The sequence below is a fragment of the Camponotus floridanus genome, unplaced genomic scaffold (genome assembly GCF_003227725.1).
Source record: "Camponotus floridanus strain SB8 unplaced genomic scaffold, Cflo_v7.5 scaffold24, whole genome shotgun sequence".
In the NCBI taxonomy this organism is placed as follows: domain Eukaryota; kingdom Metazoa; phylum Arthropoda; class Insecta; order Hymenoptera; family Formicidae; genus Camponotus; species Camponotus floridanus.
The window spans coordinates 2,891,266-2,910,538 of NW_020229370.1; the positions used below are offsets into that span (position 1 = coordinate 2,891,266).

The window sequence follows — 19,273 nt, forward strand, 5'->3', positions numbered from 1 at the left end:
TTAATTGCGAAGCAACGCTCGCACGAGCTTGTAAAGAGATGCTTACCTTGTTCTCGCAAACTTTCCGGTTGCAGGGGCCGTTATTTCGCTTATCTATACTTACATTCGATTCATCGTTATTTTTGCCGTTTCTCGCTGTTTATATGCGTTTACATGTGTTTGATAGAAATAACATCACGTTCTTCTCACAAACATATTAATTCCTCTTTGAACTCACTCCCCAGATTACGTCTGAATATGTTTTCGACTTGAAATTTATCTCCATATCTAACAACATTTAATATTTAATGATGATTTTCTGCAAACTGGATAATTATGTTTTCATGTCGTACAATTTAAATATTTTTGGTAATGAATATATATATAATTGGGATAATTATTTCTTAATTTAACAAATGGATTCTCTTAGCTTAGAAAAGTAAATATCGTTTTTTTCATACTTTCTTTTTTAATTTCTTGGTCACGTGTCGCTGCACAAGATGTACATAAGATATATCATAGAGAGACCATTTCACTTTCTCGGACGTCCCCTCTCCTCCTTTTTCCGCCCCCGCGTTAATTTATTATTCGGCAGTTTCTATGAGCGGTGCAATTATTACTCGAGAAATAGAGAGGAGAAAAATTGCATAAATATTGTTTTTACTGATTATTTTTCGCGAAACATTGTCACGCGCATATTCATCACGAGACACTTGATAATAAATCCTTATATAAACAAAGACGCTGAATAAAAAATCGAAAATAATCGTCTCAATTAATTATTAATTAATTGTATCTTTGTCATAGTCAAACCTTTTTGATTAAAGAAATAAATGATACGTATATTATTCCCAAAATATTATGTATTGAATATAATTTCTGTGCAATAATTTCTATGCAATCTCGAAGAGATCATCATATATGTGTGTTGTTGGATAATTTTTTTATTAAAGTTTTTTTTTATTAAAATTGATAAATTCGCGATTTGCTCGATTTATAATTGATTTTATAGCAATATCGACTTATATAACTTGATACTATATTTTTAATAAGTCATGTTGTCCAAATAAAATTTAATAAGTAGTTTATTTATTGTTGTTCTACAAACAACTACAAATAAGATACAATTAATTTCTATTGAAAATCTAGTTTATTATTAAGTAGATTGTTAAATTCATGTGTGCAGTATTGATTGTCCTCTTGCGGTCAGGTACGAAGAGATAATACCTATCTTATTATTAATCTCGATATCGAAACGACTTTCGCCAATCTTGTTTCACCGAATCAAACACGATTCCGCGCGCACACTTACACCATCGAATAAACAAAGTGATCCGCTTATTATTACGATCCCAATTTTCGAATCTCTAATATCGGCAAACAAAAATTTCAAAAATTTTATATAGTAGCAAGAGGCGATAGCAATGTCTTCAATTTAGTACATTATAAATTATTCTTATAAACTTTTATTATTTTTTCATACAAGAATTTGCACAATTAATAAAAATTGTATTACGAGATAAAAAAGTATAAATCTTTATAAATATTTTTATCTTAATTTACCATTATTAATAATTCGATAGGATATATTTTTGAATTTTAAATCGCAATTTGAATAAATTAATTGATTGTGAAATATATAACTAATGTGAGAGAATATTTTCGAGTATCATGTTGCACAAAAGATCTTTGCGTAATACTTATATAATGCCTGAAAATCACTGTCGTGAATAAGCGCAGGTCCGATATATACGTATCTTTTCCTTCGTTCTTTTTTCTACCGTGCTGACGTTTCTTCCTTTCAGTCATTTCCGCAGATCTCTTGTTCCGTTTGATTAGAAACTTTGAGTAAACTCAAGACAAGAAAAAGACAGAGAGAGAATAAGAACTATTGATTCTATTCACATCTTATAATATAACGCGATAATTAAACGTGCTTTTTCAAAGTTTAATACATTTTACACGAACATTTTACTTGTTTAATGAACAGAAATGATGAAAATGGGTTGATTTTGACGCAATTATAAAACTTCTCGTTAATATACAATACTTCTGGCAAAATAAATCTTCGAGAAAAATCGAGCTTATTGTTTAATAAAGCTATAAAATAACGGATACTCTAATTATACATATCGATGACGTCAATAAATAAAGAACGGGGAGTCTATTTTTCTCTGAGGTGATAATTTTAAATCTTTTTTTGCTATGATTGTAGATATTTTTACCAGAATTACAATTTGTGTCGCGTGGCAAAATTTTGGTTAAATCTCACTTTTTTTTTCACCGGTACACCTGGTTCGACTATCGAGATAAATCACGAACGAATAATATATTCAATATTGTGTCTAATGCCGTGTTACAAAGCCAAATTTGTTTTTCCGAGCGGCTCGGGGGGATATGGACATCGGTGGCGTGTTTTGCGCATAAACACGGTCGCGCTTGTCGCGATATATAAATAGAATCGTAATATACGAACGAGACGTACATGTATGTGTGTATCTTGCCCGCCGTGGGTCAGCAGACACACCAGAGAGAGCCCAAGTTGGTTCGACGTTACATCCCGTCCGTATCCGTTGCTACAAGGTATGATTCACGCTCGCCTACCTGCGTAAAGTTCGGCCTGTTTCGAAGCGAAGGATCGCATTCTTTTTATCCCTTTTCCAGGCAACCGTAATCGTACGTGAAGGCAGCGTGAAAACTTGAAATCGAGAGGATAACCTAATATTATTTGTCAACCGGCTCGTCACCGATTAATATAATTCCCCTCGCAAAGTTTCACGATCGATTTAAAATACGCGTGTATAATATTGACCTTTCCGTAAATATAATATTCGGGGAAGCCAAGCCGGAAGGTTTAGAGAGTAATCATTTAGTACAAATGTAAACATACATTCCGCGGGGGAGAATATAAATATTTAAAGAATATTTATTTCACGTATTTAGAGAAACTTTGGAAATATGTTGTCGACTATAAAACATAACTATATAAAACCATAATTATATAAAACATAACTATATAAAACGTCTATCTGTGTCAATCGGGAGGAATATAAACGTGGTCGCGCGATCGGAATGTCGAATAAACGTGGCACGTGACATGTCGCGATCCGGCTAATAATAATCGCGACGTCCATATACGCGACACGCTCGGTGCGTGACGATCGCAAAAACTCGTTAGCGCGGAGATATTTTCACTCGGCGGTCGGCATTTTCCTTTGATTACTTACATTGTACGTTTCCCACCCGTACGTAAACACCCATCTCGCGCGCGCATTAATGTCACATTTCACGGTTTCGTCGCTCGCATATGCATATGTATGCATGCGCAACGGTTGCCGGATGACAACTGGTATGCGAAGTGATGCGTGCGTGCCGCCGGCACCGCATATACCATCGGCCGTGCGGTTAATTGAAGCCCACGGTTTGCCGTGCATACCAATTAATAAGGCGCGCATTTCGTCGTCAATCAGCGGCGACTGCATCGGACCCGCTATCGATCTCGCCCTCGACTAAATTGGGTGAAAACGAGATAATCTTACCGATCGCAAATTTGCTCTCTATCTCGGCAAATTTATGGAAATGCTTATATGATTGCTTTTTAGAGAATTACTATTTCGCAATAACAAGATACGATTCAAATAAATTACTATCGTATAAAATTAATACATTAAATATATGTGATAATAATAATAATAATATATGTAATAATAATATTTCGTATAAAGTAATAATAAATAGCGTGACATTTGAGTAATCTACCGTTTTGTACGTTTGCAACAAAAAGCGGAGCTGCAGCAAGTGTGCTGATATATAATATTTAATTTAATATTAATAACAATAACTAAAAATATTAATTTAAAAATGCAAAAGGATGAAATGAATTGAAATGGAAATATACAAATACTCTTAGAAATATATATTGTAAAGTAGTTATCATTATAATATCTAAATATTTTAAATACTCTCCAACTAACACGAACGGAAAAATTATCGTTTACATATATAGAATATTTACGTAAAGTGTACATGTGAAAAAAAAAAACTTTTACTCGTTTACCTTGTTCAGCGAGAAGAGAGAAAGTAGATGAATAATTTGCAGCTTGATACGTTCTTTTCCCGTAGGCATTGCAATCATTCTTTACGTCGCTTGAATCATTAATATGACTCATAGAGATGATCTCACCTTTCGATCGCATCGCGCAGTTCGAAGAGTAACGTTCTCGCTTTTAATCGCTCCGAAAAGGTCCCTAAAGGGCTCGTCGAGATGGAGTAAGCCGGTCTATTTAATCCCACGGGCTCAACGTTGCCGTTCTTCCTTTGTTCCAGGCGTGAGGGGAGAAGAGGGTGCGTCGACACAGCGTTGGAGGTGGAGGACGAGGGTCTGAGGCTGGAGTGAAACTGGCTGGCCTACAATGTCCGCTAGCATGCGGAGCACCCTGCAAACCGTTCCCGAGTCCGTGCCGGCCGACCACGTCACAAACTCCAAAGTAAGTCCGTCCGAAATCCGATTTATTACGACTACCTATCTTCTTCCGCAAACAACCGCGGAGGACCGTCGTCCTTCGTGCATACCTCGCCTCGAATGACCACGCGATCCTCCTCGCCTCGGAGACAATGAAAGACTTTAGCGACGAATGCGCTTTGCGAGATGGATTAATCTCGCATTTGAAAATAGAGGCTCTTTATTACAGATTATGAATTATTATTAACTGTGAAGTGTATATGTGTTCGCTGTAAATCACAGTTCTCTATTACCTTTCATTAAGTTTTCTAATATTCAGCGTAAACACGAGGCGATAAATAGTAATTTTAGTTATAAAGTCTTTTTTATTTTTAGCATTAATTATCTCGACGTGAAAGGAAACAGAGTCTTAGAGAAATTTATGACAATTTAACGTCCAATTATTTAATTTATTAACAAGACTCTAATATTTCGCTCGCTGAAAATTAAATTATTATCAAGAAAAAAATATGAAAGGTCTTATCTATCCTTCGCTTCTAATTAATTGACGGTAATCGGTCTCGTTAGAAACTTCCTCGAGAAATACAGTTGAAAGCCCAGCGGAGTTGAACGGGCTGGTAAATTAAAAGTGATTCGGAAGACGCCACATCTCCTCGTTTTAAAATATCGCGTGTTATATACAGCGCTGCCGCAGACATTCCCCGACCTTTGAACCTTTCCTTACCGAACGAACGGGGGTTGAAAATGTCACGAGTGCATCCGGGTGCTTTGCAATACATACGTTCACGGCTGACCGTGGCTGATCGAAGACTATACGCGGGATGACATAACGCCACTCTGTTGATTTGCTCGGTAAATTTAATTTGTTTCACGAGACAGGAAACGGACTTTCTTTACGTGACGCCGTGATTCTCTAATTGCCTATTACGTAACGCAATATTGTTACGAAGAAAATATATCGACAGCATATAAAGTCACGTCCATCGACCGTGGCTGAAAAATAAAGTGATTAATGCGGGGAAGATTCGTGTAAAGTTTTTTTTATAGTTCACGTAACTGGTGCTAATCCAAGTAAACTACATTTCGATTTAAATTCGCAATCTCAACAATGTGTAATGCAAATTGCATGCGAAGGTCGTCCATTTCGGGACTTTTATTTGTCACATCTATTCGTCATAAAGAGAATTATATATGTGGCACTCTCGCGTACAAAATAACGGACAAAATTTTAATTGCTTTATCAAATATGGATAAAAGAATAAAAGAAAATGCGGGAAAGAAAAATACGTGAAAAAAATGTTTATTTTTTTTTTATTTTTAATATCTCTGTTATAATGTTTGCGATTAATAAATCAAAGATACGAAAATAAATTTAATCGAGTTAATTCGAGTTATTTAAGTTCACAATCAGAGCAGAAATATATACGAGTGAGAAAAGACATATATTATTCGCTTAAGGAGGTCTCTCAGACAGGCGGAATTATCATTCTATCATGTCTCATTGTCTCCAGGCCTGGAATGTTTCGCTGTCGTTCGTAGGTCGATCGACATGTGCTCGTCGCGTAATATGTTATAAAGCTATGGGTCGACGCTCGCAGACGGAAGAAAGTATTCGACCGAGGTGTCTGGGAATCGAGCGCAATTCTTAAGATCGAGAAGAGAGTTTGCAAGACAATTAGTTACATTAAAGAGAACTCCCGTGAGTCATTCCTTCCAAAGTCGATTGTTATTCAATCGGCAGTTAATCTACGGTTCATCGAACCGTTATTATTCTTGCGAGTCCCAGATACCTTGAATACGCTCTGCCTCTGTCATGTGCGTCCTTATACAAACAGCGAAATGTTGCTCCGATATAATATCACATGTATCGCAAAACATTGCTTCGTGATGTCTATGGTACAGGGTGATCGCTTTGTATCAACGTTAATGCTTTTCCTAAATTAAGACAATTATAATTCGCGATAAAATTCAAGATAGAATTTTATTTATAATTTGATATATCATATAATATAAAAAGAGAATTTTTGGAAAAACAAAATATCAGGATGCAATTGGATATCTAGGTTATCAATAAATTATCGTCTTAAATTTTGTTATGAATTATAAGTCGTCTAAATTTAACAACTTAATAGATTCGAATGCATCTGAGGAAATTAATTTTATTATAATTATCTTTCAGGCAATCATTTAATACAACAAATTTAAAAATTGCAAGATATTTTCTTATTTGGAAATTTTTTAGCGCATGATCATTTAATTAGTTTATAATAGGTCTTGTGAATATTCCATATATTCTTTTACACTTTTTTATTATGGGGACTAAAATTTTGTCCATTTCTACAAGTCTGTTATAAGAGTTTATTCGAACATATCGTACAGAATTTGATTCGACCGGAAGACGCATATATTAATAAATAGGCCGACGAGTCTGGTAAATCTCTTCTTTTTTTTTTTTTTCATACGCGTCTAGACCAGATTTCTGAATGGAACCGAGTCGATGACTCGGTCGAACGAGTTTTCACGACCGCGGCGGCTTTCGAATTTTCTCTTGGCGGTGGTCGCCGATGCTTTATCGTCGCTACTGACAGGAAGCTTTCACGTTTTCACGTTCTCGCGAGAGCGTCGATGAGTTATCGAACGGTCAAACATATTAATCCCTCGTCCGCGAGATAATTAACGGCGCGGTTATAATTTTCGATTGGTGCTAGTTGGACCACCGCAATCGTTAACAAACGAAGCCTACTGAATTATTTAGCATTTGTTGCGCGATAGGAAAATGCCTGTCAAATATAGGACCTATTTTAATCTCTAGATCAATAAAATAATTACTTTCTTATAATTATTTTATAATTATAAAATATTTTATAATTTTTTATATTTATAATTCTAAAAAAGTTTATAATTATCGTGAAATAATTATGATGTGACATTTATGTGATATTGTCACAATTATTCTCTAATTAATTCTACGAATTTTAATGCGTGTTTAATATAAAAGATAGGTTTCTTAATTATTTTATACGAATGCTGTGCTAAGATACTTTTCTCATGCGTGCAAATAACGTAACCTCTGTCGACTTAATGTGACCTCATCTTACGGTATATTAAACGCTGATTTATACTGTTAGTTACGAATGGAATACTGACTCATGGTGTCCCAACGGCGATCCTTCGTAAAGTACTCGTTCGACCATTGCGGCTATTGCCATTCGCTCGGCGACAATCGTACGGTATATCGTACCAATGATTTAAGGTCATCGGATCGCTGGACCTTGAACAGGGCTCGGCTACGGCACGAGTACGGTTTCGGCGGTCGATGACATTGGATCTGTTTTTCAACGACGCCCGGAATATTGCCCCGATTGGAAGGCACTATACGTGTTATATCCGTCACGGCTTTGTCACAAAAATCGACCGGATTTACGTCACGGAAATCCAATCGTACATCGCGCGTCATGCAGAGATAGAGAGTCCGCCATGTTCGGAGCCTCAGGCGGATGCATATGCGCTTATATAGATTTACGTAGCACGGACACAGATTCCCTTTGCCGTATAAATAGATCATTTATCAATATACACACGTTTGCTCTTGTTAATACGTAAACATGCAAGGTGTTTCAGAATCCTTGGTCTTAATTTTAACAATAGATTTTTCTACCTTTTTTTAATAACGGATTTTCTACCTTTAATAACAGCTTATTTATTTTCACCTTACGTGAATTTTTTTTACGTTTCCCTAATTTACAATTATTTTTATCGATAAGGCCCATTTATTCTCGTCATTACAAACCGTTATAATTATTTCAAAATTTTTTAAAGACTGATCACGTAGCTTCTGTATCTCGAGTGCTTCCACGTCCAAATTACGTATCATGTTAGTCTTCGAGTCGTCGGATATAAAGTTTCGACTGTCTATAGATGTTCTATATTTTTCCTCGTAATTCTCGACAAGTGATACCGAGCTTGTTCGATGAAAAAATAGCGATAAAAATAACCGTAGAAATATGAGAGATAATTTTTCACATACATTGTCTTGCGTCTGATATTTTTTCCTACAGGAGATATTTATTCTGTTCGATAATTAGAGGAGCCTATGGTAGACTTATCTCAAAATAATCGACATCTTTATTCTGTAATTCAACATCCTTCACTTGAATGCGCGTGTGTCTGTCCCTGAAAAAAATTCTTTATTTTGATTTTATAACAAATTGCCAGAAAAATCCCTAATATATAATTATAAAACAATAGTACAAATTTTTTAATTGTTGAGAAATCGAATGAATCGCAGATGTTGTTATCGTGCACATTGTAGATTCGTGATTTTATTCGAGTGACAAAATTTTACGGTCCGCTGTACGCGCGTTACACCTCGTTAATAATACAAATCGCAAAGCCGACATCGGAGAGCTGCTCGAGTATCCAGATTATAAGATGTTAAAGCCTCTTCTCTGACCTTGAACAGTGTAACGGTACCAAAGTCGTGCAGAACGACGTCGATAAGCTTAATTAACCCGGTTAACACTCATGCGGAAGATGCAAGAACAGCGACGAAGCAAGGTCGTTTTTTTATCTCGTACCAACCTTCTTCTACTGAACATTCTGCCAAATCGTAATGGCTACTCGGCCTAATTAGCATCTATATCAAGCGTAACGATTTCTATTTAAATCATTATATTGATTTTCAAACATTAAAGATGATTTATAGGTATATATAAATTTAAGAACGATTCTCGTACAACTTTGTTAGTCTCTGTGAAACGTGTGACTATGAAAGTATGATTAGGGAAATAATTTGTGGGAAAATCAAATTTTTTCAGAAGACATCCATCATAAATTACGAATTAGCCACGATAATTTTTTAGAAATATTAGTTTGAATACAACGTAGACGTGGCACATTAGACTTGAGTTCCTTGTACTCTCGAGTCTGACAAGAACATCTTAATAAGAATGAACATCGTAGAGTGAACATTATTTAAGCGTTAGCATAATTTGTGAGATCGACGAAAATTACTTTCTTCAAACATGTGTCCCTTTGGCTCTCCAGACTCAATGGCATCAATTTATATGTCGTCGGACAAGTTTACCTTATTTATAAATGCGACTCACGCTGACTAATAAACTAGGACTAATCCACTTTATATCTGGATACGCTTTCTCTGCGTTTGTCCGACAATCGTTGATGAAGATGACTGTAAATCATGATGCCTCGTAATCACATTTATCGAATGTAATTTCCCGATTGCATTTTGCCGCTAATAATGCCCTCGTTGGAAAATCAAATATGTTGCAATTACTTTTTCCGCAGGATAAACAGACAAATAATAAATTTTTTTTTTATGAGAAGGCAATATTTATAAAAAAATTTTTCATATTTTTAAAATTTTCTTTTTCGAAAAGAAATATTTTGGCAGGGAAAAAATATAACACGGTTGAAAGTTTGTGCAACAAATTTTTAGCAGGAAATCGTAAATATAATTCCAGGCTTTTTCTAGTTTTTTCATAAATATTTTTTATGATGAGTTTTATTGACATACTAAATTTTTAAAACATACAACTACCATATATGCAAAGTTACAACAACTTTATAGTGCTTTCACATATCTCATACAAGTCTTCGTGAGTTGAAATTTATCATGTTATTTTTAACCACCATTTTATAGATTTTTCTCCCTTTATGTCACGGACTTTGCAATTAATATAAATAAGTTTATATAGTCCTTGTACACCTAGAAATATAACTACCACTCATCGTTGAAAGAATTATCTACGCCTGGATATTTCATTTAAGAACGAATCGAATCGAAGATCCCATTGTAAAAAAATCAGAAAAAATATAAAAAACTATTTCAAAAATATAAAAAAATATCACAAATTAAAATAAGCACATCAAAGTACAGAAAAATATTGACGTACACGCTATTAGGAACAATATCGACTTTTATTGCTGGACAAACAGCATTATGTTAATTCGAGACCTTATTCTTTCGGTATCGCTTTATCATCAGTGTTGATTGCTAACTACATCGTTTGCATGTCGCGAAAACATTACATCACGAATTGTTCTTTCGTGTGCGGGAAGCGAGACGATTTTCGATGCGCGAGGGCGGCCGTTTTTCTCGAATGCGTCTCGGATGCGACATTACCGGTCTCGTCACGAGACGCGCATTCAATCGCGATCAATTAGATGTCGAGCGGAATTGCATGGGCGCTGAGTCGTTCGCGGGCTTGTCATGTGCGTACAACCGAGCTCAACCCGGCATTCGTTCTCTCTTTCTCTCTTTTCCGTTCTTTTCTCGCGAGCCACGCGACATAGCAGATTGTTTCTATACACACGCATACAATGCACTCACACACGTACGCATCATAATTGTTCATTGAGCTCAATTCCAGTTCGAGATATCGGAGCTGAATGACGTTTGAAAGAAGCAGCGTCATTCGGCAAACCATTACGAGCAAATTGTGTTATTTTATAAACAAGAATTATCGCGAAAGTTCCACTTAATATATAAATGAATCAATTTGTATATCAAGCGAAGTAACGAGTACATCATCTTTAAAATTCAGAATTTAATGCGCATAACTCACTTTATTTTCATTTGTTTCCGATTAATTCGTTTTTGCCCCGCGATGCTCATTTGCGAGTCTCTTTCGAAGAGATAATTGCTTTTTATCAAATTAATTATTTCATCAGCTCCGATTTGTTTTCAAGGGACTCGCAGCTTTACAAAGTCAACGATTGAAAGTTCAGAGTTAATAATAGGTATAAATAATTCAAGCGTTTTCCTGTTTCGTGCCGGTTTAAGTAAAGGGACGTGAATAGGAGATTTTCCCAATGGGAACAAATGTTACATCGTCGTCGCTTACGAACTTAATTCAGCAACGAGCCGAAGAACAGCTCGTTCCCTCGCCCGTTCACCTTGCCTCAATCGCCTTCTCGGACGCGCTCTCGAAGCAACGGCAGTCGTTCGCGAATGGTATCCAGTTTTCGCGCCGGGTGCTTGGATTATGATTGACCCAAATGTAGCAACGGCCTTGTCGGCCGCATAACCACCGAGAGAAATGCGGATAAATATAAGATCGAGCGCAAAATATATAACGCGAGATCGCCATCGTCGCAGCCGTGTTAACTTGACGTGATAACGACTTCTTTTTTGCGTAGGCTGATCAAGTATATTTAACGAGCTGAAGATTGTGCAACGAAAATCAGCACAGGATTAAATTAAAAATTAAGGCGAATAATATAATGAAATAAAGTTAATCATATTATGTAAAATTTGAAATATTTGCACAGTTTACATTTTTTTCATATTCATTTTTTCTATTCAAATAATGAAATGAATTTTCGCGTTTTTAGCCTCGGAATATTTTCTATAGATTGATTAGATGCAAACAACTGATGAAAATAAATGTCATGTAATAAAGATCAATCTATTAAGGATACGATATATGCGTGCATCGCGATTATAACTTTGCCAATCAGGTCGCTCTTTGTAAATACGAAGAGCTATTTGTGCGGAAAGTTCAGTTTCAATAAAGCAAGTACAACAAGGCAAAAATTTAACTGTGAATCCCATTTAAATCTCCATCCGACATAAGAAATTTCAGATTTTCAATAGACAACACGAGCGCAACAAATAAACTACTGTTAAACTATTGTTATTTCTCTCTTGCATTGCTTCGTAGATGTCTTGCCAAACTTTTCGATAGAAACTTTGTTACTATCCACGCGAGCTGTAAATGTAGCTTTACGTCCAAACTAAATTTCGCAAGAATTGCACGAGTCTGCGTACAGTGCTAACTTTCGATCCTCTTTAAGTCACGCAGTTTCACTTTGCATTCTACGCTAAATGTTTTATTTATCTTCCAAAATCTGTACACGGATTAATCGAACCTCGCGGGCATCTTTTTATACTTTACATTTAATACTACATTTGTATATTTCCCATATTCTTCAAAGTATTCCATGATAAAATAATTTCTCTAATATCTCGCGAAAGATTGAATTTGTCGAAATAATCGTGATTGCGCACCAAAAAAAGCACTGCGCGTAATGTTAATTAACATCATTATCACATGAAATGTGTAGGTACCGTTCGTGTTAATGCGAGATAGAAGTCAAACGTGTGTGTCTAAATCCGAGCATGTATTACCTAGATGTGCGCTATAGACGCAGCGCATCATCATCTTCTCGAATGTCACTTATAATCGTTCGGATTTAGTCCACACGGCATTTCGCCAATGCGACTATCTCGCGGCATTAGCTGCTGGCACGTTTAACGACGCTCGCCCCGACGTCGAACTGTCATCGTGGCGTCGGTGGCTTCTCCGAGACGGTAATAATCGGATCGATATTCCGGTTTATTTGAACGGTAACGCGAAATCGCCATCGCGGCGATGCGACATTGGCGAATGCTCTCTTTGGCGACATCCGGTCACGTAGAGCGGCTCTCCTCGTCCAAACAGAACGACGTTTAAGAAATCGATGCATTTATTCAACGTAGAAACGTTTCACTTGCGTGTCACGGATTTTCACAATCCACAAAAGTACCATCCGGGTAAAATAGGCCTTGAAAAAAAGTGTAATTTTACATTTTTTTTTTAAATTGTGTTCGGTGCTCGATTCTCGGCATAATAATTAAATCGATAGCGATTATCATTTTAAATAAAACGGAAATCACTCTTGATCCTAAATGAAATATTTAGTGGTAGATTTATAAATTGAGAAAGCGTATTTTTTTTAATCGACAAAAATACCATCCGGGTAAAATAGGCCTTTTAAAAAAAGTGTAATTTTACATTTGTCTGTATTTCATATTTTTTTTTAATTGTGTTCAGTGCTCGATTCTCGGCATAATAATTAAAGCGATAGCGATTACCATTTTAAATAAAAAGGAAATCACTCTTGATCCTAAATTGAAATATCTAGTAATAGATTTATAAATTGAGAAGGCGTATTTTTTTTAATCGACAAAAATACCATCCGGGTAAAATAGGCCTTCTAAAAAAAGTGTAATTTTACATTTGTCTGTATTTCATATTTTTTTTTAATTGTGTTCAGTGCTCGATTCTCGGTATAATAATTAAAGCGATAGCGATTACCATTTTAAATAAAAAGGAAATCATTCTTGATCCTAAATTGAAATATCTAGTAATAGATTTATAAATTGAGAAGGCGTATTTTTTTTAATCGACAAAAATACCATCCGGGTAAAATAGACCTTGTAAAAAAAGTGTAATTTTACATTGTTCGTATTTCGTTTTTTTTTTTTAATTTTGTCCAGTGCTCGATTCTTGGCATAATAATTAAAGCGATAGTGATCATCATTTTAAATAAAAAGGACCACTCTTGGTCCTAAACTAACGAAATATTTAGCGATAGATTTATAAATTGAGAGGGCGTATTTTTTTTAACATTTTCGCGATAAAAATCATGCAGTGTAGATGAGCTCTTTTAAGCGCGCTGATGTCAACGCACGACGTGCGGTTAATTGCGATACCGTGGAAGATTTTTCAAGATCATATCGCAACACGGCGTGTAGAAAATTCCTCTGTCACGAGAGTGCGAGACGCGCTTGCTGAGCACGCTAACGCGCGTCTAATTAATAACCGCGTTAGTGATAAATAGTAGTCCACGCGAGCGTATCACGATTAAATATCACGACACGTGTCTCTCGCTTTAAAGCCTAAAGCGTATAATGTAAAACGGTTATACGGTTATACGATGTATTGAAATTATCGACGAATCATGAAAATTTTTGAAAAATAATAGTACACGATATTATCATTTCGAGAAAAAAAAATTTTTTTGAGAAAAGTAAATTTGAAATTTAAAAAATCGCATTTTGTTCATATCTATAAAAAATCTATTTTATTGCCAAAAATAAATTTGAAATCTTTTGGAAAGATTTTATTCGAATGCATTTTTTAATTTAAAAAAAAATTAAAAAATACTAAAATTGAAAAAAAAATTAATCTGTTATATTTTTGTAGATATTATATAAAAGCACTTATCTATGTAAATGTAATATTGGTTTTCATTTTTTTTTAACTTAAAATATAACAACTTTAATTGTAATTGTAACCGACGAATATACCGTCTCGCTACCGATGGAGTTTCGCGTTTGCTCTTCGAGCATTATAGGAAGGTACGCCAGATGGCGATCGCAGTTCTTCCGTCCGACTTGACGTAACACGAGAGGAAAGACAAAGGCGCTTAACGTCGTTTTTATCAGTCGCGTGACACGCCAGAAATCCGATACGTTCGCCGGAATGAAGCCGAATGATTTTTCTTATCATCGACGATCGGGTCATCTTTCGATATCGGAAATAGTACTTTATTATGAAGCGTTATGTATTTTTCTTTTTATATATTTTTCTTATATCGATAAGATGCGGAAAAATGATAATACAGGAAAGAAGATTCTTGTTTAAGGCAAAATAAAATTGTAATAATAAACTCGAAAATTGAAACGATAAAATAATAAATACAATATATAAATTGCAAATAAAAATAATACGTATGTGATGGAAAGATATGTACAAAATATTTTTCGAAAATTTGACTTATTCGATTATACATTCTACACTTATTAATATGTTCTAAATTTTTGCAAAATTCTATCAATTCGTGATTTCTGTATTTTATTTTTTTTACACTCGTCTAGCAATTTTTATCGGAGACGTTTTCGAAATCGGAATTGCAAAAGATGCAACGACGATTAAGTATTGAACTATCGATGCACGCTTATTCGCATTCGCAAAACCGCTCGCAGTTCGAGGACAGGGACGACCGCCTGCCTGGCTGGCGACCATAAATGGCAACCTCAATCGAACACCGGGACCTATTGTCCTCACACGCGCAATGTCGCAGCCCAAGTGCGCAAGGAGTCGATTGTTTCGAAGCGAGTCGCCGGTTCCACCTACGAATACGTGCCTCGGTCGATCTTAAGCCTCATTAAAACGAAATGATACACGCGTGTTGTTTTCTAAGAAATCGGGAAAAAAGCAGGATCCTCTCTCGCGAAACAACTAGAGCACAACTGAAAATTTTCTTCTTGCAAAATCAGATATCGCGATAAATCGCGTCGTTTCTTCTTATTTTCTTAAATATAGCTCTATTAATATTTTTTTATTTTTTTAAATATAAATTATATAACATAATGTATTTAGAAAAATAATGTATTAGAAATATTGAGAAAAATTAGTTATATGTCGAATAAAAATTTATGTAGCTAATAATGAAATGCCTAAACTAAAAAAAAAATTATTATATTTTTAGTACCATTTATAACGTTCAGATCCATTATTTAATTATCAAACTACTTATTTTTTGCATTTTATTATTTTTATATGTATTACTTTTTACGAGATTAAATATATCATTATTCTGTTTAGTATTTAGGATACAAAATAAAATAAATAACTTGCAATAGGTTGAACAAAATTTAGAGAGGATCATTATTCGCTGATTTATGTTTATTAGTGGGCAACAGTTGTTTTACACGTTCTAGACTGATTAGATATTAATCGCAATAATTAATTACAAGTTTCATTAAAAGATTTGAATCATAAAATCTGAAATAATTTTAAATTACATTGGCATTTGGTACCTCTCTCTTTTTCTAACAAACTTTCTTCTTTCTTTGTAAATTTTGATATTCAAATATATTTATGATTAATATTTGTATTTTTTATACATTTTTATTGCTCAAGTTTATCACTATTGGATGACCCGGCAGCACAGTAATATTCATAAAATCATCGTTAAAAAGAGATTATTAGAATAATTATCTAATCTAGAACTCGCGTTTCAAAATGAACTGAATGCTCTATCAAATTGCGCATCACTGGAAATTATTTGTTTGCATGTCAAAGATATCGCTTCATCTGAACTTTTACGCTTCAGTCACGATAGCATATCGTCGTATGTGTCTCATCATCTGCAGCTGTTCGCGCTTTGTTGCATCACGTTATCGAGAAAAACTCAATTTTTACGCATATGGAAGATCATAAAAAACAGAAAGGTTGCTTTTCAACCGCGGAATAGCAAATTAAATTAAAACTTCCAACCGATCACGGATTATTCTCTCGATGACACTCATAACATTACTCGATATTAGATTCCAAAATTAAATGGATTCTACTTCCGCAAAGTTAAATATTCAAATTTAAGAATTAAGAATTTATTTGCATATTCATTTCTCTGTCTCGTTATATATAATTTTATTCGAATAACGCTAAATAACGAAGTATTTCTCTTTTCAATTAGATTGTGTCAATTGCCACAAATTTGTAACGACAATTTCTTTGTACACGATTGTAATTCGTCGATTTAAGGCCTTGAGAATCAGTCGATCGTAAAATTTCGTTCCATTCAGTTTCGAAAGTGTCTATCTCGAAACGTGGTCGCGCTTAAACGGATTTGCCGAGATTTTGCAACGATAAGCCCAACCGATGGAATTACGAACGGATTGTTGCACGCGGATATATACACAATACCCCGAAAATAAACAGAATAGAAAATGTGAAATCTAAACTTTTTGATTGCGCATTTAAATTTAATTATCAAGAATCATAATAGGAATAAAAAATGAGGATATTTTTATATTATATAAAATTGATATAATATAAAATATGCACGAAACTTTTTCTAATTTATCTCGATTTAATAAGAACTTTATTTAATAAATCTGCTTAAAATACTCGTTCAATAAAATAATAACGAAATGCTAAAAATGGTCAAGTAAGCAGTAAAATCGCATACCTGTCCTTTTCTTTTCAACAGAAAGAAATAAACGTCATGCTTTGAAGCGCAATTTCCGGGGATTTTCGTGGGAAAATACAACCGTACGAAACTCGTTTGCTGCTTTCATTTCATTCTTTACTCTCTGCTGAAAATGTTTGCTTTAGAAAAGTGTATTTTCGCAGCCATACATTTGTAGTTATGGAATCACGTGCACTATCGTTCCTCAAATTTACCGTCATCACGGTGAGATCATGTTAAAAATGATGTCATAGTCAAGTGGAATATCTGATCCTTGACTCAAGGATCAATAATTACGTTAATGAAAAATCATACTTAATATTAAAATTGATATGTAAATAATTTGTCGTTTTTTTTTTAATTCATGTATGTATTTATACGTATGAATAACAAATGATAGACAAATTTACAGTGGATAATTCGCACATAAATAGTCCGTTTCTTATCATTGAAAAAGAGAATAATATAATATCAAAAATTATCGGTATAAGGACCTATTTATTCGCACATAAATAGTCCGTTTCTTATCATTGAAAAAGAGAATAATATAATATCAAAAATTATATCGGTATAAGGACCTATTTGGTGCTTCTATTATTGCCGCAAATTTGTTTTAGGATAATTTTAGCATTAATACAACACCAAAGATTAAATCAGTCAATTTAGAATTATATAATTTAGACGGATCGATAATTCGATGGCTACTGAAGGAACACGTGTGAACGTAATTTTCATCGATGTTAATCGTATAGAAGTTCAGGAACTCTCTCAATTCATGAAAAAAGGGAGATTTGTAGATATTTCTTAACAGTTTGCATTATATCTGAAAGGCAGCAACATAATTAAATCAATTAAATAAATTAAATTAAATTAAATTAAATCAATTAAATTAAATTAAATGAATTAAGAAATAAATTTTATAGAAATACATTATATTGAATTCTTTTTTTATGAAATAATTATCGATATATCAGCTTGTACTTACCTTTGTTAACCTGGTATCTTTGTTATCTTCTTCAAGAAAAATCAAATTTGTAAACTTGTGTATAACATAATTAATTACTAACTTTGTTCTAATTTTGAATTTATTCCTTTTAGTAATTAATAGTAATAGTAGTAGAAATTTATATTCAAGATGAGAGTATTATTTTGACATTGCAGATGAGGACTTTACACCAACATTTTTACTTTTGAAAAATATTTATAATAAGTAAAAAATATAGAATAAATTGTTTAAAGAGATACTGCAATTGATTTTAAAAGTAGAAAATTTTTATAGATGCATGAAATATTCATATAAGAAAATTAAAGGCGAGAAATTAACAATCTTAACTTGATATTAAATATTCTATTTCTAAATTTTTTTGCTGGTAAAATAAAGAATAATAAAAAACATTCGAATCGCTACAAGAATAAACTATGTTAATGATTAATTGCATTAACAATTAATTTTTTTTCTAATGAGAGTAATAAATTTGAAATTAGAACAACAAAACATACAACAAAATATCATTCAATTATCATATATCTGATGTTTTTTTTATAATGAGGTTACCAAGTTAACAGAGATTTGTAATCATTTTGTAACATTCCACTTAGAGGTTATCATTGAAGATGCCATTTTGGCATTTCATAATCGTCTGCCGCTACAATCAATCCCTTATAATGCATTCTATTTTTACTGAATTTTGTATATTTCTTTCCTCATTAAAAATAAAATAAACTTCAAATATTTTTATCTCTATTGTACAATTAATTCAATTTTTCTGACATCAAAATACACGTATACTAAAAAACAATTCATAAATAAAAAGAGAGACTTTAACGTACATCTGCTCGCTTGTAAAAAAAAAAGAATTTATATAAATCATATAAATATATCTCGAAAATATTCACGCGTCCGCATGTTCTATAAGATGCTCCAGAAAACTAGAGAGACACATCGAGGGCGTATCGAACACGTGACACACATCACACACTGCTAAGGTGCGCTTGAGGGTTAAAAGGGGGCATTGGTATAGAATTAATTAACCGATACCTTTCCAGCGCCGAGATGGCGATGCTAAT

At 33.9% G+C, this 19,273-nt stretch overlaps 1 protein-coding gene across 1 annotated transcript in view; it reads left to right on the forward strand.

Moving 5' to 3' along the window:
- Positions 1-4,305: 4,305 nt before the first annotated feature.
- The window catches only part of LOC105256551 (serine/threonine-protein kinase MARK2), a 91,891-nt gene continuing 76,923 nt past the window's right edge, over positions 4,306-19,273 (forward strand). The window contains exon 1 of the mRNA XM_025408885.1: positions 4,306-4,466. The gene's annotated coding sequence lies outside the window, so the exon portion shown is untranslated. The remainder of the gene's footprint in view (positions 4,467-19,273) is intronic.